We start from the raw sequence: 22982 nt of genomic DNA on the forward strand, positions 1-22982 counted from the left end.
TTATTCTAGCTGTCAGTTTGTCCAGATACTCAGGTGACATTTCACCCCACACTTCCTGTAGCACTTGCCATAGATGTGTCTGTCTTGTCGGGCACTTCTCACGCACCTTACAGTCTAGCTGATCCCACAAAAGCTCAATGGGGTTAAGATCCAGAACACTCTTTTCCAATTATCTGTTGTCCAATGTCTGTGTTTCTTTGCCCACTCCAACCTTTTCTTTTTGTTTTTCTGTTTCAAAAGTGTCTTTTTCTTTGCAATTCTTCCCATAAGGCCTGCACCCCTGAGTCTTCTCTTTACTGTTGTACATGAAACTGGTGTTGAGCGGGTAGAATTCAATGAAGCTGTCAGCTGAGGACATGTGAGGCGTCACTTTCTCAAACTAGAGACTCTGATGTACTTATCCTCTTGTTTAGTTGTACATCTGGTCTTCCACATCTCTTTCTGTCCTTGTTAGAGTCAGTTGTCCTTTGTCTTTGAAGAATGTAGTGTACACATCTTCAGTTTTTTGGCAGTTTCAAGCATTGTATAGCCTTCATTCCTCAAAACAATGATTGACTGATGAGTTTCTAGAGAAAGCTGTGTCTTTTTTGCCATTTTTGACCTAATATTGAGCTTAAGACATGCCAGTCTATTGCATACTGTGGCAACTCAAAAACAAACACAAAGACAATGTTAAGCTTCATTTAATGAACCAAATATCTTTCAGCTGTGTTTGATATAATGGCAAGTGATTTTCTAGTGCCAAATGATCAATTTAGCATGATTACTCAAGGATAAGGTGTTGGAGTGACGGCTGCTGTCTAGATTCAAATAGTGATGGTGCTGTTACATCAGTAATGTCCTGACTATACTTTGTGATCAGTTGAATGCCACTTTGGTGAATTAAAGTGCCAATTTCCTTCTGAAACAGGAAATTAGTTCACACAAATACATGCACATTTGATTTTTATTTCTTACTTTAAAAATACATTTAATAAAATCTTTTTATTTTCTCTCACAGACTCCAGTTTGAAACCCCCTGCAATAAGGCATTTGAGGTCAAGCTATATAGTGAATATACTGCCTATCAATGCCCTTTAACCTTGTCTGTTTACAACACAAGCTTCTTGTATCTTAAATAGTTTAATGGAAAGTTAGATTTCAGGTGTCATAACGTCAACATTTTCACCATTATTAATCACGTTCTTGTGCTTCATTCAAATGGTCCTTCAGTGTGACAAATGAGTATTTCAAAGTCCAAATATTCCATGAAGTCTGTCAATTAATATGAACTCATAAAATCTGCATATGTAATAGTTATATAATTAGACAAATGTTGTTACAAATATTAATAGATAGATTACATGTCCACACTGCAGAACGGATTGACATGTGAAGTACCCATGTACTATATATAGACACGGCAGGGCTATGTGTGTGTGAGAGAGAGAGAGAGACAGGTCTGAGTGTGAACAGTGTCGGCTGGCAGTGCGACAGCAACACAATGCCCATCACGTCTGTCCAAACAGGAAACAGTGCAACAGGAAAAGAGCAGCGCACAAATATGGAACAGCAAGTTCTCAGAGCCGCTGTTTGTTTAACTGCAGCTGAAAGTTATGAGGGGGGTCTAATTTAATCTCTGTGTTTTTAATTCTTTAAGGGTTATGTAATGCATTTTATATTGTGTTTTGTCCCTGAATTCCACTTATAACTATTTTATTGCCAAAACAGTCATTGTTTATTTTCTTCATGACATTTTCGCTGCGTTCACACACGAGCTGCATGCTGTCGGGTTCAGTACAGTTTTAAACTGCCTCGTCCTTCAATAACAGCCTCGTTGTGCAGCTGCGTTACAGTGTGACAGATTCATCAAACAATGTGTGCTGAAACCTGTTAGTTCAGACTGAAATGATCGGGACACTTCCAATAAATGCTCTTTTAGAGCTCTAAAAGTTACAGTATGTTTTCATAGTACAATGAACTCTTTTATCTCAAATGATCAAGGAGAAAGTGATTCCTCATGATATGAGCACTTTTCAAAAACTTTGTGTTTCTGAGGTCTTTCTGCATGTATCATGTATTGTTGTGTTTGTGCTAGAGAGTGGTAATTATGCGTTTATAGTAATAGTGGTGTTATTTATATAATTACTGTAAATCTGACTTTATGATGTGTATAGCATTCTTGTTTTTACATGAGTGTGTAATTACCAGTGAGAAGAACACAATCATGTGTTTAAAGAGCGTCTTTGTCTCTGTATAATCTGTAAAACAATAGCTCATGTGTTCATTTATCATCACACTGACATAGAGCAAACTGACGTCTCTCTCTCTCTCTCTGTGTGTGTGTGTGTGTGTGTGTGGTTTTCACTGGTCCAATTAAACATCTGAGTCAATCAGAACCGCCCTGGTCAGGTATGCAGATCAAAGGTCACACTAACCTCAAACTCAATGAGCTCTGAACAATACAGGCATTAATACAGAACACATGTTAACTCTGTTCCAAAACATAATGAGCTGCCTGCCTTTCTAAAATACCTTATTTGGCCTTTTTCTGAGGCAGCAGTGCATGTATTCATCATGGAGTACACAATCCCAGAATGCATGGTGACAAGTTCAGTGAACAAATGAATTAAATATGGTGGACGAGTCATGCAAAATTAAATTAGTATTTCATTTAATGCTTCAAAGTTTCAGTATTGAACAGTAATGCAATCTAATAAAAAAAATAATAAAAAAAATAAATTTGCTGTCTATTTTTATGGTTAATGTGTCGTTAGCGACATGCTCACTTAAACTCGACTGGAACGGAACGTGCACTTCTCATGAAGAGTGTTGTGTTTTGGTTGAGTTCCTGCCTGTGAAGAGCGTTTCAAATCCAGTCTGATCTCACGAAAATTTCTCAACTGTGGCGACATTTTCGCAAAATGATCCGACGCAGTTCGTTACACGTATTGTGGAAGTTCCGAGGATGTCCACTGTGTGGCGCTGAAAGCGAGTGAAATATTTTCCCAAACAGATGAGGTTTTGAAGGTTATTCTTCTATCAGGGGTGGAGCCTGAGAATTTCATTGGTTTCTATGGGGGTGCCAGATCATTGACAGGGTGAGCTGAGCTGCGAGCACTAAAAATGCCCAAATTATGCTAGGCACAGACACACACTTTTAATATGTGACTAGAAGTGAAATCGCTACACCAATGCCTGTGTATGAGTCAATGTAACAGCCTACACATTTCCAAGGATAAAATAAATTCTGTTAGGGAAATTGTTTCTCATCTTTATGAATAGGCTAATCTGCCAGTGTCGTAAAAACTTGTTGGAGTGCTACAGGGGTACTATTGACTTTCTTGGGTAGGCTGAAGCACCTTCAAGCCCCCCTCAAAGCTGCCCATGTCCTCTATATAGTTTTGAATCAACAAAACGGATCTCCCTACCCTAAACCTTAAACCTAAACCTAACCCATAGTGTCAGAAAAAGCAAATGTGAGATGCAAAACACAATTAACGTCATTTTGTGCTGCTTCTATGACACTTTGGGCTCATGTGTGGACTGGCGTGCTCCTCAGGACTCGTACTCCGCTCCTTTACATCACAAGTGCAACGCTCTATCAGTCGAGCTACCGCACAGTTTGATCCCACTCAAACAAGCTTGTAAATGTAGTTATGTAATGCAAACGTTCAAATGAGTCATGTGCTATAGTAAAAGTCATTGTGTGAGGAACAGGGTGAAAAGTTAGTGTATATAAACTGATAATCTGCCATTTTACTCGTGTTTTGTGTGAAAGTGAATAAAAGTCGTTGTTGTTGTAGTACCTCTAGTGTTCATTTCACAAGGAAACTGACGTGATACATACAACGAGCCACGTTAAAATCTATTCGAAAAAAATGCAGGTATCGTAACGTGATTCTATGAGACCAGGAAGCTCAAATCAGTCACAAATGGATCCATTTCAGTTTGGATGCGGCCTCAGAAGGAAGCTGCTGATATAGACAGTGAGACAGCTCACCAGAGTTTGAAACAGTGCTAGTGTGTTGAACAATTTGAACAGTACAGTCATATTTAAAGTAATAGTTAAAAAGATCATGATTTCAAGGTCAATTACACTTAAAATCAAGCATGAAATCATGATTGTGCCTAGAGACTGCAATGGCAAGATGTACAGTGAAAAAGGAGTTATATTTTGGTCTAATCTCACCCAAAACCAATTGTATCGCTTCTGAAGACATGGATTAAACCACTGGAGTCTTATGGATTACTTTTATGTACTTTTTGGATCTTCATAGTTCTGGTCACCATTCACTTGCATTGTATGGACCTACAGAGCTGAAATATTCTTCTAAAAATCTTCATTTTTGTTCAGCAGAAGAAAAAGTCACACACATCTGGGATGGCATGAGAGTGAATAAATAAGAGAGAATTTTCATTTTTGGGTGAACTATCCCTTTAATAAACACATCAGAACTGTGATGAGCAGTATGGATCTCACTAATATCAGTACTTTTCTGTGAAAGCCCTGTATCAAAGAGCTGAAGTCAAAAAAGAGAATTGAATAATTCAGACTAAAATTAGAAACAGCTGGCACAAAAATTAGATCCAGAGGAGACTGACCTCATGAAGACCTAAACAAATTATTCTCATGTTTGTTTGTCTAATGGAAACAAGGACGACTGCTCCTCCACCGCCCACCGAACCATCCCAGTCCCCTTGACTGTCTGGATCACACACACACACACACACACACACACACACACACACACACACACACACACTTACTCACTCACTCACTCACTCACTCACTCACTCACTCACACACACACACACACACACACACACACACACACACACTCACTCACTCACTCACTCACTCACTCACACACACACTGAAACACACACAAACTCACACACTCACACACACACACACACACACACACACATTCACTCACTCACACACACACACACTCACACACACACACACACACACACACACACACACGTTGGTTCAGCTATCATTATGAGGACTCTCCATAGGCATAATGATTTATATACTGTACAAACTATAGATTCTATCCCCTAACCCTAACCCTACCCCTAAACCTAACCCTCACAAAAAAACACATACAAACACACGCACAGACACACACACACACACAGGTGTGAGTCATGTCAGTGTTATCACAAATGAGGATCAGTTTCCAGTCTGAAGCCCACAGCAGATATTCATGCAGCTCTGCTGGAGCATTTAAAGTGAGATAAAGAGTGAACTCACACAAAAATGAAAGTTCTGTCATCATTTGCTCACCTTCATGTTGTTCCAAACACATATGACTTTCGTTCTGTGGAACACAAAAGGTGATGTTCAAGGAGATGCTTTTTCATAAAAGAGGTAGTGATAGAAGTAATCATACAATAGCTTTTGTGTGAGGAACACAAGTAAATTTAAGTTGTTATTCACTGAAAATCTTCTCTTTAACTGCAGCCCACAAATCTCATTCACGCACACGTATATTCACAATCAGTCATGTGAAACACCACAACCAATTAAATTTGTAATGTACATATACATTTGTTTTTTATCCCCTTTTTTCCCAATTTGGAATGCTCAATTCCCACTACTTAGTAGGTCCTCATGGTGGTGCAGTTACTCGCCTCAATCTGTGTGGCGGAGGACAAGTCACAGTTGCCTCCGCTTCTGAGACCATCAATCCGTGCATCTTATCACGTGTCTTGTTGAGAGCGAGAACCACTAATCGTGACCACGAGGAGGTTACCCCATGTGACTCTACCCTCCCTAGCAACCGGGCCAATTTGGTTGATTAGGAGACCTGTCTGGAGTCACTCAGCACACTCTGGATTCAAACTCACGACTCCAGGGGTGATAGTCAGCGTCAATACTCGCTGAGATACACAGGCCCCCTATACATATACATTATTGACGTCATACCTCATGCAACTCTTATTCACATCAAGTTTGATTATACAGGTGCATCTCAATAAATTAGAATGTCGTGGAAAAGTTCATTTATTTCAGTAATTCAACTCAAATTGTGAAACTCGTGTATTAAATAAATTCAATACACACAGACTGAAGTAGTTTAAGTCTTTGGTTCTTTTAATTGTGATGATTTTGGCTCACATTTAACAAAAACCCACCAATTCACTATCTCAAAAAATTAGAATATGGTGACATGCCAATCAGCTAATCAACTCAAAACACCTGCAAAGGTTTCCTGAGCCTTCAAAATGGTCTCTCAGTTTGGTTCACTAGGCTACACAATCATGGGGAAGACTGCTGATCTGACAGTTGTCCAGAAGACAATCATTGACACCCTTCACAAGGAGGGTAAGCCACAAACATTCATTGCCAAAGAAGCTGGCTGTTCACAGAGTGCTGTATCCAAGCATGTTAACAGAAAGTTGAGTGGAAGGAAAAAGTGTGGAAGAAAAAGATGCACAACCAACCAAGAGAACCGCAGCCTTATGATTGTCAAGCAAAATCGATTCAAGAATTTGGGTGAACTTCACAAGGAATGGACTGAGGCTGGGGTCAAGGCATCAAGAGCCACCACACACAGACGTGTCAAGGAATTTGGCTACAGTTGTCGTATTCCTCTTGTTAAGCCACTCCTGAACCACAGACAACGTCAGAGGCGTCTTACCTGGGCTAAGGAGAAGAAGAACTGGACTGTTGCCCAGTGGTCCAAAGTCCTCTTTTCAGATGAGAGCAAGTTTTGTATTTCATTTGGAAACCAAGGTCCTAGAGTCTGGAGGAAGGGTGGAGAAGCTCATAGCCCAAGTTGCTTGAAGTCCAGTGTTAAGTTTCCACAGTCTGTGATGATTTGGGGTGCAATGTCATCTGCTGGTGTTGGTCCATTGTGTTTTTTGAAAACCAAAGTCACTGCACTCGTTTACCAAGAAATTTTGGAGCACTTCATGCTTCCTTCTGCTGACCAGCTTTTTAAAGATGCTGATTTCATTTTCCAGCAGGATTTGGCACCTGCCCACACTGCCAAAAGCACCAAAAGTTGGTAAAATGACCATGGTGTTGGTGTGCTTGACTGGCCAGCAAACTCACCAGACCTGAACCCCATAGAGAATCTATGGGGTATTGTCAAGAGGAAAATGAGAAACAAGAGACCAAAAAATGCAGATGAGCTGAAGGCCACTGTCAAAGAAACCTGGGCTTCCATACCACCTCAGCAGTGCCACAAACTGATCACCTCCATGCCACGCCGAATTGAGGCAGTAATTAAAGCAAAAGGAGCCCCTACCAAGTATTGAGTACATATACAGTAAATGAACATACTTTCCAGAAGGCCAACAATTCACTAAAAATGTTTTTTTTATTGTTCTTATGATGTATTCTAATTTTTTGAGATAGTGAATTGGTGGGTTTTTGTTAAATGTGAGCCAAAATCATCACAATTAAAAGAACCAGAGACTTAAACTACTTCAGTCTGTGTGCATTGAATTTATTTAATACACGAGTTTCACAATTTGAGTTGAATTACTGAAATAAATGAACTTTTCCACAACATTCTAATTTATTGAGATGCACCTGTACAAAAGTGCAGATGAGATTTGAGAGCTGCAACAAAGGCAAAGATTTTCAGAGAAAATAAACTGAATAAAGAAATATTTGTGTCACCTAATCATAAAATTTATCGGATGACTTCAGTTGACATGAAATATAACACAATATAAGTCATAAAGACTAGTTTTAAGGTACTTTTATGGTGCTTTTTTATCCTTTTTGGAGCTTGAAGCTGAAGTGTGTCATTTCTGCACTACTAGTGTCACCAAACGGAACTGGAACAATAAACATTGTTTACAAACAGTTTTCCGAATACAACCTCTGACTCCCATTGGTCGAAATTACACAAGTCTTGCCCTAAACTCACACTAGTGGTCAAGCTCGACGGGCTGTTCAAACACAGAGCAATTTTGAAAAAATGACCATCCACTTGTTGCATGGAAAGAGCTGCTTAGACATTCTGCTAAACATTTGGTATGACATGAGGGTAAGTAAATGATGACATAATGTTCATTTACAAGTAAACAATCTCTTTAAACTGCATGAATCACATTAAAACATCCACTGAAACATGACTGTCTCTATCTATTTACAACACATAGTATGTCTAATAGACTGTGTAAGTAACAGTGACCTCTTCATGATCTTCTACAGACTGTCTGTGAACGATCACGTCTGTGATTCTATGCTGCTTTGTCATGTTAAAGAAAACACTGTACACAGACAAGAGGATATTTGATCCAGAAGATTAAAGTGTAATGAAAAGAACGAAAGTACAGCGTGTCTTTCACAGTCGCTTCTCTTGACGACGGCCCAGAGGCAAATAAACACACTTCATACATTAATGCGTCTGAAATACTTTCCAAACTTTCATTCCATTGTGTCGCTGTTTCACCCTGAAACCCTGAAACTAGAATTCTCTAAACATCAACAAAGAACTGAAGAAAAAAAGCCACCTCACTCCTTTATATAACACACCAGAAGCTGCTGGCATCCGTACATCGCTCTGTTTATTTTCTCTTTCTAAAATGTTGTTTGTTGTTGTTATTTTTATTTACTTTTAATTGGCAAGTTGCCGTCAACCTTTTTTAAGGAGATTGTTTGGGAATGTTGGTCTGAGTGCTCAGACAGCTAAAGGCCAGAAACATACTTTACACAAGTACACAAACACAGACGAGAATACTTCAACATCTTACAAACACAGAGTTCATTCTAAATGTACAGTATGTTCTGCCGTGACTGTGGCGGAAACAGACCTATTAGGTTGTCAATCAGAAATCTTCCTGCAATGTTCTGGGAATGTTTCATGATACCAAAGACCAAAGAGTTTATCTCAGTAAATTTTCGGAATTATACCACTCCGTGTTGCCCAAAAAATGTGAGATGGGAGAAAGATTCCTGGCAGGCTACTCAGCCTTACAGGCTCCATATGGTTAGGATTAGGGATGGGGGCGGGGTTAGGGCATCTGCTGCCTGCCAGGAACAAATCAATTTTAATGTTAGTTTATGACTATAAAATAAAACCTAAAAACAACCAATAGAGAACGTTCTGTATAAGTTCTTTTTAGGTTAACACAAAAAACCTCCCTGCAACGTTCTGGGAATGTTAGTTTATGTTATAAAATAAAACCTAAAAACAACCAATAGGGGGCCTGGGTATCTCCGTGAGTATTGACGCTGACTACCACACCTGGAGTCGTGAGTTTGAATCCAGGGTGTGCTGAGTGACTCCAGCCAGGTCTCCTAAGCAACCAAATTGGCCCGGTTGCTAGGGAGGGTAGAGTCACATGGGGTAATCTCCTCGTGGCCGCTATAATGTGGTTCGCTCTTGGTGGGGCGTATGGTGAGTTGTGCGTGGATGCCGCGGAGAATAGCGTGAAGCCTCCACACGTGCTACGTCTCCTCGGTAACGCGTTCAACAAGCCACGTGATAAGATGCGCAGATTGACGGTCTCAGACGCGGAGGTAACTGAGATTCGTCCTCCGCCACCCGGATTGAGGCGAGTCACTACGCCACCACGAGGACTTAGAGCACATTGGGAATTGGGCATTCCACATGGGGGAGAAAAAAAAAAAACAAAACAATAGAGAACGTTCTGTATTCAACTGGAAAGTTTTTTTTATTTAAAATGTACTTATATTTCTGCTGAGTGCTTCATAATTTTGTGACTTTTAAGTCTTATGACTTTAATTCCATCTCTTGGATGTTTTGTTCCACTGCATCTGGACTTTTCTAAAAAGTGTTCTTCAGAAGAGTTTGACTGTGAGTGAATGTGCGGGTGGATTCTCACTCTATCTCACATTCTTTTGATCGTGTCTTGAGTTTCAGAATAACCACAAATGGGGCAAATGTGTGTGCGTGTGTGTATGAGTGTTTATGAGTGTGTGAGATGCTCAGCTAAATTTGACGTTTTCCCCCACAAACGACCCCTCAAGCCCCACCAGTGAGTTTACAAGCACAACTGGGATCAATTAGCAGACGTCCATTTCATTGGAAACCATTAATTCTCCAAACATGACAAACTCCCCGAAACAGCAGCAGCCGACAATAGAGACGCTTTCTTCAGAGACACTCGCTGTGTTTGGACTGCTGACAGCATGACTCACTGTTTCATTATACACTCCAAAACATATTTTAGCCTATTTTTAAGTTTTACACATTTCAATTTCATAACAAAACTCCATCAAATTGAATTGTGTAATATTTAACAAAATTAAATTAATAAAACTTTTAAAGATTACTCAATTCTGTTTGATGGAATTTTGCTATGAAATTGAAATAAGTAAATCTTAAAATTATTTTTTTTATGGAAGAGTGAAATGTGTGTTATAACCAGGGACTTAAAACAATTCAGGGAATGTAAACGAAAACAGAAAGGGGACTACATTTTTCACAGAACATAACCGAAAATGGGAACGAAATCCCTTTCAATTGTTCTGGAGTGAAACATTATTTATACATTTTGACGGGTTCATAAAAGGTTAAAGGGACAGTTCACCCAAAAATAGAAATTCTCTCATCATTAATTCACCCTCATGTCATCCCAGATGTGTATGACTTTCTTTCTTCTGCAGAACACAAATGAAGATTTTTAGAAGAATATTTCAGCTCTGTAGGTCCATACAATGCAAGTGAATGGTGACCAGAACTTTGAAGCTTCAAAAAGCACATAAAGGCAGCATAAAAGTAATTCATAAGACTCCAGTGGTTTAATCCATGTCTTCAGAAGTGATATGATAGATGTGGGTGAGAAACAGATCAATATTTGAGTCCTTTGTACTAAAATCTACACTTTCACTTCCATATTCTTCTTTTGTTTTTTGGCAATTTACATTCTTTGTGCCTATCGCCACGTACTGGTCGGGCAGGTCATAGGGTATATTTATAATAAAAAAAAGACTTAAATATTGATCTGATTCTCACCCACACCTATCATATCACTTCAGAAGACATGGATTAAACCACTGGAGTCTTATGGATTACTTTTATGCTGCCTTTATGTGCTTTTTGAAGCTTCAAAGTTCTGGTCACCATTCACTTGCATTGTATGGACCTACAGAGCTGAAATATTCTTCTAAAAATCTTCATTTGTGTTCTGCAGAAGAAAGAAAGTCACACACATCTGGGATGACATGAGGGTGAATAAATGATGAGAGCATTTTCATTTTGGGTGAACTATCCCTTCAATTTTGTTCCGAAAAACTTTTCAAGAAACCAAAGACCAAAGAGTTTATCTCAGTAAATTTTCGGAATTATACCACTCCGTGTTGCCCAAAAAATGTGAGATGGGAGAAAGGTAACTGGCAGGCTACTCAGCCTTACAGGCTCCATATGGTTAGGATTAGGGACGGGGGCGGGGTTAGGGCATCTGCTGCCTGCCAGGAACAAATCCATGTTAATGTTAGTTTATGACTATAAAATAAAACCTAAAAACAACCAATAGAGAACGTTCTGTATAAGTTATTTTTAGGTTAACACAAAAAACCTCCCTGCAACATTCTGGGAACGTTATAAAAACAAATCCAGGCACCTTTTTACAATGGGCAAAGAAATATGGCTTCTCTTTTTTTAGTAGAACATAAGCATGCACTTTGATTCTGAAGGACAGCGCTATTTAAAATAAATAAAATTAAATTATTCATCCCACAAAAGGTGACGTTTAGTCCAAACACGCCCAAGCAGTGTGTGCATGCATGCAGCAGAGAGAGATTTTGGCTATTAATTGATTTTAGGTGGTCAAATGAATATTTGTTCATATTTTCAGGGAATATAATTAATATTATAATTGAAAAGACATTATTTTATAAAGGCTATTACTATGCTTTTTATGATTTCTAACCTGAAAATTCCCATACATAGTAAAACAATTTAATTGCTTATTTTCATTTACTTTGTTTGAGGCAAATCCCTTATTTTGAGCTTGTTTTTCCAGACCATGATGCTTGTTTGTCTTGTGAGATCTGGAAACACTGCAACTGGTACATCACCCACCCCTTGGCACAGAGTACTGTCATTTAAAAAAAGAACATAATTAACCACTCTTTAATTTCATTGTGGTTACCAATGGGAAAGGAGGCAGCGGAATGCCAGAACCAGAACAATCAAAATACAGTAATAAAATATTCTGCTCACCCAGAATATTTGGGTGACCATATGTATTGTCTTGATGAATATTCCTGATCTTAGAGTAAACAAGTTGTTTGTTCATATTACTCCAAAAAAAAAAAAAAAATGTTTTTCATCATAATTTTTCATCCAAATGCAATAACTTGCTTCGCCTCTGAAATGACATTTCTTTTCTGCTGATGTCAGTTTGGTCACACAAGATATTAAATAATGTCAATCAAATGTCTATTCAGGCATTGCAGCAAAGTCACATTCAGCTCTGAACTCCATTCTGGCATGAAACACCCACTTTTAATGAGCCAATCATTTCCTGATGGATAAAATCAAGTCCCGCCCTACATGTTTTCTTGCTGAAAATCCTGTTTCACTTGGAAATGCATCACATTAAAGAATGGGTTGCAAATGGTGATTTACTGCAGGTTTAAATGAATTGATAATAATAACCAAGTCGTTCATTAGTCTAACTGTAGGCTGTCTGCAGTGGTCAAGCGACTGACTGAATGTGTGGTCACAGGTGTGTGTTTAGCTGAATTTTACAACAGATTTAAATGTGGCTCATTCAATCAGAATTAAGACTTGGAACAATCCGTTTTATAATAAGAGGTGATTTGTGTTTGAATTAAACTAGAGGCTGTTTACTGTAAGTAACTTGTACTAAACTGCATGTTGTGAACCATCAACAAAGGCTTTTTGTAGATTCGCCAAATGAAATATTTCTCATGACCTGAGAATCCCAACACTGACTTACAAACGTCCCTGATGAGTTTCTGCTGACATCCATGAGACAGAGAGTGTAATTACACATGTGGGAATATCATCACACTGATAGCAGGAGTGTTCTCCTTTCAAACACACATTAATGTACAGTATTGGGGGGGTTAAATTCAGCATGAACACACATCACTGCAGAGGAGCAGCCAGCATTATAACACATTATAACATACATTTCTACCTCAACTTTTAGACATTATGGGAAATAATTATTCTATTTTGTTAATTTTAAGAGTTTCATTGTGCTTGGTCACAATACAAAGTTTAAAAATTGTAACTGGCCATGTAAAGCAACAACTTTATGACCCAGCAAAACCCTCTGCCACACACCCTTCATCTGTTTTAATTAATTTTATCCCCTTTTCTCCCAATTTGGAATGCCACCTTGTGGTGGCATGGTTACTCACCTCAGTCCAGGGGGTGGAGGACAAGTCTCAGTTGCCTCCGCTTCTGAGACCGTCAATCTGCGCATCTTATCACGTGACTCGTTGTGCATGACACCGCGGAGACTCACAGCATGTGGAGGCTCATGCTACTCTCCACGATCCACACACAACTTACCACACGCCCCATTGAGAGCGAGAACCACTAATCACGACCACGAGGAGGCTACCCCATGTGACTCTACCCTCCCTAGCAACCGGGCCAATTTGGTTGCTTAGGAGACCTGGCTGGAGTCACTCAGCACACCCTGGATTCAAACTCACGACTCCAGGGGTGATAGTCAGCGTCAATACTCACTGAGCTACACAGGCCCCTGTATAGTGCTTTTTACAATATACGTCAAATACAAAAAGCAGCTTTACAGAAAATCAATGTAATATACATAATATACCTCACTAAATCTCACAACTTATAGCTAAATGTATTAGACAAACTGATGTTTTATAATGTTTTCCCCCACATTAGGGTTATTTTAGCTTATTAATAATAATAATAATAATAATAATAATAATAATATATTGTGATTTGAATAACTTGTACTGACTTCTAACAGACCAAACCACTATATTAGAGCAATTACAGGATTTTTGTTTTTATATAACTACATAACTATCAGTAATAATAATATATAATTATAGTGAACTATAATAATAAACTATCAAATAATATATTTATTTATACTATTAATTCCACACAACAGTGATGATCTCAATTAGAGCATAAATAAATTTAATGAATAAATTCACACTAATTGAACATCATTATATAGTTATTATTACTGAATATATATAATGAAACACCATGTTATAATACAGAGTCAAAAACATAGTGATCATCAACTGCAGTTAAATATATTGCTTCAGAGAAGAAGACATAATGACTTCTATGTAGGGCCTGAAGTGAATTGGTGAATCGTTTATTTGGTTCATTACTTGTTAATAAAAACCATCTGCAACGAACCGATTCACTAAAATGATCTGGACATCCCAATGCTACATTTAAGTCAACTGGTGAACCGGTTCATTTACATGAACTGTCTGAAAGAATTGATTCACTTAAAAGTTTTGGATTTTCCATGTGACTGGAGAACTGTTTCGGTTTGCTCGGCTGCTGCGTGAGCAATACAGTGTGATAAAAAACAATGTGGTGTTTTATCATGTAACAGCATAACTTGTTTAAAAGCTATACAATTATGAAAATAGTCGTACTGTATTATCTGTCCAACACAAATGCGGGGACTCGTCCGGGACTGTCTATATCACATATGCCAAGATCCGCCACTGGTCACTCATCACAACTCACAAAGACGCGTTTCAGTCATTTAAACTCTGTTGTTTTCCTCTCTGTCTCATCTGAACTGCTGCATGTCTCATACAGAGCTCACATTCAGCTTTAAACTCAGAGTGCAGAGTCATGACTATTTCCTGCACATGTGTTTCAGACAGGATCTTAAAGATAACACGGCCTTTGTACCTCCTTCCAACATATTTTACACAGGAAATTCTCGTCATGTGTTTCAGTGAAAAGCAAATGGAGTCTGAACAGTTCATAAATTGTGAGCAGACCTTCAGCATGTTACGGCTTAATGAGCTGCATGTGAGTCACAGGTGAAAGAAGTCATTTCTCTCTCTCTCGTATCCTCTCAGGTTGTTGCTCAAACACTTAATTACAAACAGATCACACAACTCTCTCCTCCTCAATAATAGAGTAAAAATGACTTTTTTATTTGCTGCAGTTTGTTAAACGCCTGGAGGATATCTGCAGGACATCCTCTATAAGATAAAACAAACATATGGTGTGACGGATAACATGTGCGCAAAAAATACACCAACAAATGTAAACTCTTGCATACTCAGACTTTTGACTATCGCTATAAAGTCTGGTCCACATTACAGCTTATTCTGACCAATCAAAACTTTGTTTTTATGTGCCCTATTAAACACAACATTATCTGACCACTTTTTAAGGCCGTGGTTCCGGAATTATCTTGCATAGTGATATCCTAAAATCCTTCGTTAAAGAGTTGTAAGCCGTGAACCAAACCAACCAGCTCATAGGTGAATCACAACAATATAAATCTGAACTTTGATTTGAAGCAAAAATCTAATTTAAAATCAAACATATGGCCCTATTTTAAGAGCGTTAGTGTTAAGCGCAGCACTATACTATAAGTCAATGGGCATGAAATTCTGGTATTTTTGTGCAAGCATGCGCTAAATCGAGGTGCAAGTAGGTTTGGGGAAACTGAGCGTGCAACGTGCAAATGGGCTGGATTAAGTGCAATTTAATTCTGAGGTTTTTCTTCGGTTATTATTGCACCGTCTTCATCCTATTATATAGTCCATTCTCTCAAACACCAGCGGTATAAACAAACACAGCACATTTATAAGAAGTTGGTAGTGTAAACGGACTGTATGCAATGAATTAGAAGAACAGAAAATGATGTTCGTTTGTGCATTAACTGCGTTGATGATTGTCGTGCATATTTCACAGTGACACGCTCCTTTTATCTGCATGGAAAATGTGATTCTCATCAGAATTTGAATGTACACTCTGTAGAGAAAATAAGTATTGTTAAAGGGATAGTTCACTCAAAAATGAAAATTCTCATCATTTACTCAACCTCATGCCACTTTTATGCATAATAATAATAATAATGGAAAAATAAACCATGACCTATAGATAGTTTAACACAAATCTCATAAATCTTAGTTTCATATAAGACGGCTACAACAGTGATTGTCAGGAACATAATTTATATTTTCAGAGTTTGAACATGAACTTTATTCACACCTGCTGCTTGAATCTCCAAACTGCAAATGCAGGAACTGAGTTTAAACTTTGTGTTGAGTTAAGACGTGGTTTTCAAACGACCTATTTCTCAGGAAAATAGTAAATTATGCTTTGCACCACTTCATTAACATACAATACACACACAGTTTGCGCACACACACCCACAGATAGCGCAAACACTCCCACCCATGCCCATTCTGCTTTGTGCTGGAACAAATATTGCGATTAGAATTAACACTCTCACAAAAATTGGATAAGACGTTGCGCACGGTCATTGCACATAGCACTGCACTTTGCGCACTCACGAAAATAGAGCCCATAAAGACAAAAGATACAAGACTGCGTATTTAACGTCTTTAATGAGGGAATGAACTACAATCCCATGAAGCTTTGCAAATGGCATAAACTAAAAATGAGGAATAATGTAAAACCATTGATACAAAATGGCTGGTTAAAATGACTGAAGGATAGAAAAATACTTTTTAAGTTTATCGCAAAATATTCTTAAATATACAAATATTTAATAAGTAGTTTGAGAGTGTCGGGAGAGCGACTCGATTGCATCATTCACAATCTCTGATTCTCTGATTGGTGGATCTCTCTGCAGGATTATGGGTAGTGTAGTTCTACAGCAGGAATTCTGCTTGTAACACAATGTTTAAAAATGATGTTGATGACTATCACACCTGGAGTCGCGAGGTTGAATCCAGGGTGTGCTGAGTGACTCCAGCCAGGTCTCCTAAGCAACCAAATTGGCCCGGTTGCTAGGGAGGGTAGAGTCACATGGGGTAACCTCCTTGTGGTCACTATAATGTGGTTCTCACTCTCGGTGGGGCGTGTGGTGAGTTGTGCATGGATGCCACAGAGAATAGCGTGAAGCCTCCATAAGCACTGCATCTCCATGGTAACGCGCTCAACAAGCCACGTGATAAGATGCGCGGATTGATGGTCTCAGACGCGGAGGCAACTGAGATTCGTCCTCCGCCACCCGGATTGAGGCGAGTCACTACAACACCACAAGGACTTAGAGCGCATTGGGAATTGGGCATTATAAATTGGGGAGAAAAATAAATAAATAAATAAAAATATTATGTTGAAATAAAGTGGACTAACAACATCAGAGCTCATGGTAAGTCTGTCTTTAAAAGGCTTATAAGTTATTGTTAATAATTAATTCGCCTATGGAAAAAATGAATGGGATTTTTACTTCTGGAACCAGACTGCTGCGCTCTTCATAGGGCTGAGTTCATCTAAAATAGATGATACCATTATAAAAGGCCAGTGTGGTAAAACAATTATTAGTGCAGAAGTCTCCATGAATGGATCTACAGAAAATACACAAAAAATTAAAATGTAATAAAGTACTGATTATTTCACAGACAAACTCTAAAAAACAATAGAGTACACAGTTCTGCCCAAGCATATCTGCTTTACTTGCTACTAAGTGCTTTAAAATAAACTTTTTTGAATAATATCTTTTAAAGATTTGATGCCACTAACCTGCAAACTTTGTCAAATCTTTTGACCCATAACCTTGCAAACGTGACTGTTTCCGGGTGGACTGATGCACCCTGCCTACGAGGTGTTGCACAGTCAGCCAATCAGGTCAGAACTGGTGATTTCAGTCAACGCTTGTCTGTTTTGTGTGCAATATACATTAGATGGTCAGTGATCGGACTACGAGTGGTCAGTCGTGCGGTGTGCTGTCTGAGGCTAAAGGCCGGTTTAATCTTCTGCATTGAACCTACGGCATAGGCTTCATTTAGTGGCCAACGTGGAGGTTTGCATTTATAGTTCTGTGAGTATACAGACAAAGTGCTAATGAATAGAGAGAAATGCATTCATTTCTGAAATAAATATACATTTTATATTTAAACAAAAAGCAACGCAGTTTGCAATAAATAAAGTTTATTTATTGAATTATTACAGCATTAAAGGAATATTTCAGTTCAGTACTCGAAAGCACACAAAAAAAATTTAGAGTCGTCCCTCCTTTTCTTCCAAAAAAGAAAAAATCTAACTTTTTGGGTCCTAACCAGTGTTATGATTGGCAGACAAATTGTTTAATGAGGATGGAAGTTGGCTGGAGCGCCCTCATTTCGGGAGTGGTGCGTGGAGATGGGGAGGGTGGCGGCTTTTGAGGAAGTGTCATGTAGAAGGGCTGGGGATCTGGAATTCGTTTGATGGGAAATGGGGCAGCTATTTGGTGTTTTTGGAGGCCTCTCGGGGAGGTGCAGTGGAGAGAAGCATAGTTTTAAATGTGTGTGATTATTATTATTATTTTGTGTGTGTGTGTGTGTGTGTGTGTGTGTGTACTCATGTGTGACCACAGGGTGGTTTGTTGGGGTCAGGGTGGGGTTGGGGATTGGGGAGGGGGAGGGGTAATAGTGGGGGTTAAATGTTGAATCTGTGTATATATGTTTTGCTTTTCCTTGTATGAATCAATAAAAAAATGTTTGTAAATGGGATGCAATCCCAGCTCTACTTAAAACACATTGTGTGTGTGTGTGTGTGTGTGTGTGTGTGTGTTGTGTGTGTGCACATGTCCGAGGACATTGTGTGTGCAAACACACATCCACATATGTGCTGATCTAAAGGATTGTGATGCTCCTGAACACTTAATATTTCTGTATTTTGTAGTCTAATCCATTCATTTCCAATGGCCGGCCATTTTTGACCAGGAACACAACAAGTGTAACAAAGTGAAATAAAACCCCAAAAATGTATATAAAAAAAAAAAAAGTGAGGCACTTACAATGGAAGTCAATGGGGTAAATATTTGGAGGGTTTAAAGGCAGAAATGTGAACTGTGGTCTGTGTATTCGCGATGTGCGGTTACATTTTTGAAGAGGTGCACGTCAGGCTACGGCGTATGTTCGACGCAGGAATATAAATCAGCCTTAACGCTACGTCCAGTCTAATGCGGTTCTGTTTGAAAACGGATTGATTTTGCTACATTTACACCGCTCGTCCACACTAGTACACAGATTTCTTCGAAAACGCTCTCCATTACCGCAAACGATGATGTTGGAAAACTGAAAACGGAGGTTTCAAACTTAAATTGATTAGTGTGGAGTTATATAGTTTTGTATTTTTTATGTAGTTTTTATTTCTATTTTATATTCAGTTTTACATTTCAATTTAGTTTAGTTTTTGTTTTAGTTTTACTGTATTATGGCTGCCAAAGCTAAAGCATTTACTGGTATCATTTAAAATGTCTAACATCATTAAATTGTCTTGTGTGGCATTTTATATTTAATTAAGGTGGATTGTACATGCTGGGTCAAGATGGGTAAAGTGGGACAGTTAAGCGTGGTCCTTATTGTATGCATTTATGGTCAGGGTTAGGTTAGGTTTAATTTCTTTAAATGGTTAAAAATAATGTCTAAACTAATCTTCGGGAAGTAAACAATTAACTTTTTGAGGTTTTAAATTGATGATTTTACATTGGGACGTGTAGAAGAGCTCATTTCATGACCACAGGTGGGAAAAGCAATGGTAAAGAAAATGACATAGAAATCTGAGATAGATCTTGTTAAGGTTATAAAAAAGTAAAAGTTGACTTAATGTTTGTAAATGTTACATATGATGGTTTATGACGTGAAAGTGTATAAGAAAATGTGAAAGTTAACTCACACCCACTTTACCACATTACTGCCTAAAAACAAATCTGGGATTTGGTGAAAAGAGGGTATTAGTAATTTAATATTTTTTATTTTTTTTTCCTTTTCTCCCCAGTTTTGGAATGCCCAATTCCCACTACTTAGTGGGCCCTCATGGTCGCGTAGTGACTCGCCTCAATCCGGGTGGAGGAGGATGACTCTCAGTTGCCTCCGTGTCTGAGACCGTCAATCCGCTCATCTTATCACGTGGCTTGTTGAGCACGTTACCACGGAGACGTAGCACGTGTGGAGGCTTCACGCTATTCTTCACGGCATCCACGCTCAACTCACCACACGCCACACCGAGAGCGAACCACATTATAGCGACCACGAGGAAGTTACCCCATGTGACTCTACCCTCCCTAGCAACCGGGCCAATTTGGTTGCTTAGGAGACCTGACTGGAGTCACTCAGCGCGTCCTGGATTCGAACTCGTGACTCCAGGTGTGATAGTCAGTGTCAGTACTCGCTGAGATACCCAGACCCATAGTATTGATTATATCTTAACATATGCTTTTGACTAAGGTAGGAGACATACTAAGCTTTCTATAAAGGTATAATGTCGGGTTATGTGGCATTTGGATCATAATTAAAAGTGCCATGAAATGTCAAAAAAGTGTCCCACTTTTACCCTGCTGTGTATAAAAAACTAAAATTAATTCAAGGTAACTTTTATTTCATTTTAATCAGTTTTGGAGTTATGAAAAAGTATTTCATTTCAGTTTTTATTTTTATTTCAGTTAACGAAAATGTTTTCATTTCATTTTCATTAACAATAATAACAATGGCGTGGGCGTGGCCTAACAGACATGCGGCAAAACATGTAAAGGAATGATGGTCAATTAGCACAGATCTCCGGTCACAGGACAGACTCTAATGATGATGTCTCACCTCTGTCTCATCTCAGTCTCCTCATCGCTCCACAGAACCTTCTGTCTGTCCTTCAGATCTGATTCTGGCTCTTTCAGATGCTCCTCAGGTCTCTAGAAACATCACTGTGAAAAGAATCAACTACATCAGTCTATGGGGGTTTTTCATCAGATGAAAATGTTAAGTGTGAACTGTTAGTAAAGTAACCGCACACCTCTCCTCAACAACACCATGTCTGGAGCACAAAGATTAATGCTTCAGTTTAACATGTTCAAATCAGTATGAGCAATAATCATAGAGACGCATGACTGAACAAACTCCAGTACTGACTTCAGTATCTGAGATGTTGTTGGCCGAAGAGTTTTTCTTTTCTGAAACAAACAGAAACATTTAGACGAATCCAGCATAAAACAACATCTGGAGAACAAACACAGTTCTGACCAATCCAACATTTCAAATGTTCTTTCACACACGCCAACAAAATCTTGTTTATAGAGCTGTTGAACACATGATACAATGAAGCACACTTTTAATGGTTTTAAAGGATTTATGTGTCCACAATTACAAACATCACAAGTCCTTATAATCACTGAAAACCACAGCCAGAGAATCACAACAACATCATAAAGTCAGACATGAACCACACGCCATGAGAACATTCATCACAGCTGAGTGTGTTTGATAAAGAGTGATTATGTGAGGAGAATTCCTCCTGCATTAGAGAAGAATTTCAGCTTTCATCTCTCACAGAAAAATCTAATCTGTTGTGATCACATGAACAATAAACATACAAGACGTCTTTAGAGGGGTTTTGGGTAAAAGTCTTGAATTCATCATTGACTAACAGCTATGTAGCGTTTTAATTCATTGAGATTACACATAGTGTGACTGTATTTGTGTTTGTATTGTGTGGAATGTGGTCTAATGGAGGAGTTTGATCATATCTGATATTTTTAGTGTCTGAAACATCCCACAATCACCCGCAGACATAACAACAGAGAATTTACTGCAGCGCGTTACACAATCGGCAACAACTCGCTCTCATCAGTCACAGAAGTAAATATTTTTACTGTGTGTCTGTTTTGTCTCAGAATTACCAGCTAATTTCCTCTGAATCCATTATCTGCAGTCCAGAGATGAATGTGATGACACAAATGAGTCAGCAATCTATATTCACACTGACTGATTTGTACCTTCTTCAAACTATAAAGGATTCATAATAATGTGTAGGCAGCTGACGCAAAACTTGTTCATGAGCTTCTTTTTTAATCAACGTCAAGACTTGAGTTTAAAATGCATTTGACTGTATAAGGTAAAGTGTGTTTTAGCTGCTGTAGCATTTCGCCATTTTAATCACCTATTTTTCCTTCACTCGATCAATGGGAAACGTAAGGAAATTCAGTGCCAGTTCCTCTAAACGATTCTGGTTCCTTGAAGGAATATTCCGGGTTCAATGCAAGTTAAGCTCAGTCGACAGCATTTGTGTCATAATGTCAGAAGAATTAATTACAGTAGAATTAATGTAAGTGCTTTTATAAAATTATAAGCTTCACATTTCTGCTTTTAAACCCTCAAAAATTGACCCCATTGACTTCCATTGTAAGTGTCTCACTGGAACACACATTTGTGCTTTTTTAAAGAAAAGGAGGAACAGGTGCGAGTATTGACGCTGACTATCACACCTGAAGTCGTGAGTTTGAATCCAGGGCGTGCTGAGTGACTCCAGCCAGGTCTCCTAAGCAACCAAATTGGCCCAGTTGCTAGGGAGGGTAGAGTCACATGGGGTAACCTCCTCGTGGTCGTGATTAGTGGTTCTCGCTCTCAATGGGGCGTGTGGTAAGTTGTGTGTGGATCGTGGAGAGTAGCATGAGCCTCCACATGCTGTGAGTCTCCGCGGTGTCATGCACAACGAGTCACGTGATAAGATGCACGGATTGACGGTTTCAGAAGCGGAGGCAACTGAGACTTGTCCTCCGCCACCTGGATTGAGGTGAGTAACCGCACCACCACGAGGACCTACTAAGTAGTGGGAATTGGGCATTCCAAATTGGGAGGAAAAGGGGATAAAAGATAGAAAAGGAGGGATGAGTCTAAATTAAAAACTTTGAACAAGTAACAGATCTTATTTCTTTTTCTTTTTTTGTGATTTTCTCCCCAATTTGGAACGCCCAATTCCCAATGCGCTCTAAGTCCTCGTGGTGGCGTAGTGACTCGCCTCAATCCGGGTGGCAGAGGACGAATCTCAGTTGCCTCCGCGTCTGAGACCGTCAATCCGCGCATCTTATCACGTGGCTTGTTGAATGCGTTA

At 38.9% G+C, this 22982-nt stretch overlaps 2 protein-coding genes across 8 annotated transcripts in view; both read left to right on the forward strand.

Moving 5' to 3' along the window:
• Nucleotides 1-22982, forward strand: part of LOC127433095 (ATP-sensitive inward rectifier potassium channel 15-like) — a 344355-nt gene that overhangs the window by 188014 nt on the left and 133359 nt on the right. The window contains exon 2 of one of the 7 annotated variants that reach the window (XR_007895836.1): nt 16877-16990. The exons of 5 other annotated variants lie outside the window; for them this stretch is intronic. The gene's annotated coding sequence lies outside the window, so the exon portion shown is untranslated. Of the gene's footprint in view, nt 1-9245; nt 9263-16876; nt 16991-22982 lie in introns of those variants that run through there. One more of the 7 variants, XR_007895840.1, reaches the window with a different exon arrangement.
• LOC127433071 (palmitoyltransferase ZDHHC8B-like) overlaps nt 22538-22982 on the forward strand; it is a 241047-nt gene continuing 240602 nt past the window's right edge. The window contains exon 1 of the mRNA XM_051684717.1: nt 22538-22664. The gene's annotated coding sequence lies outside the window, so the exon portion shown is untranslated. The remainder of the gene's footprint in view (nt 22665-22982) is intronic.

This window comes from Myxocyprinus asiaticus, chromosome 42 (genome assembly GCF_019703515.2).
Source record: "Myxocyprinus asiaticus isolate MX2 ecotype Aquarium Trade chromosome 42, UBuf_Myxa_2, whole genome shotgun sequence".
Lineage (NCBI taxonomy): Eukaryota > Metazoa > Chordata > Actinopteri > Cypriniformes > Catostomidae > Myxocyprinus > Myxocyprinus asiaticus.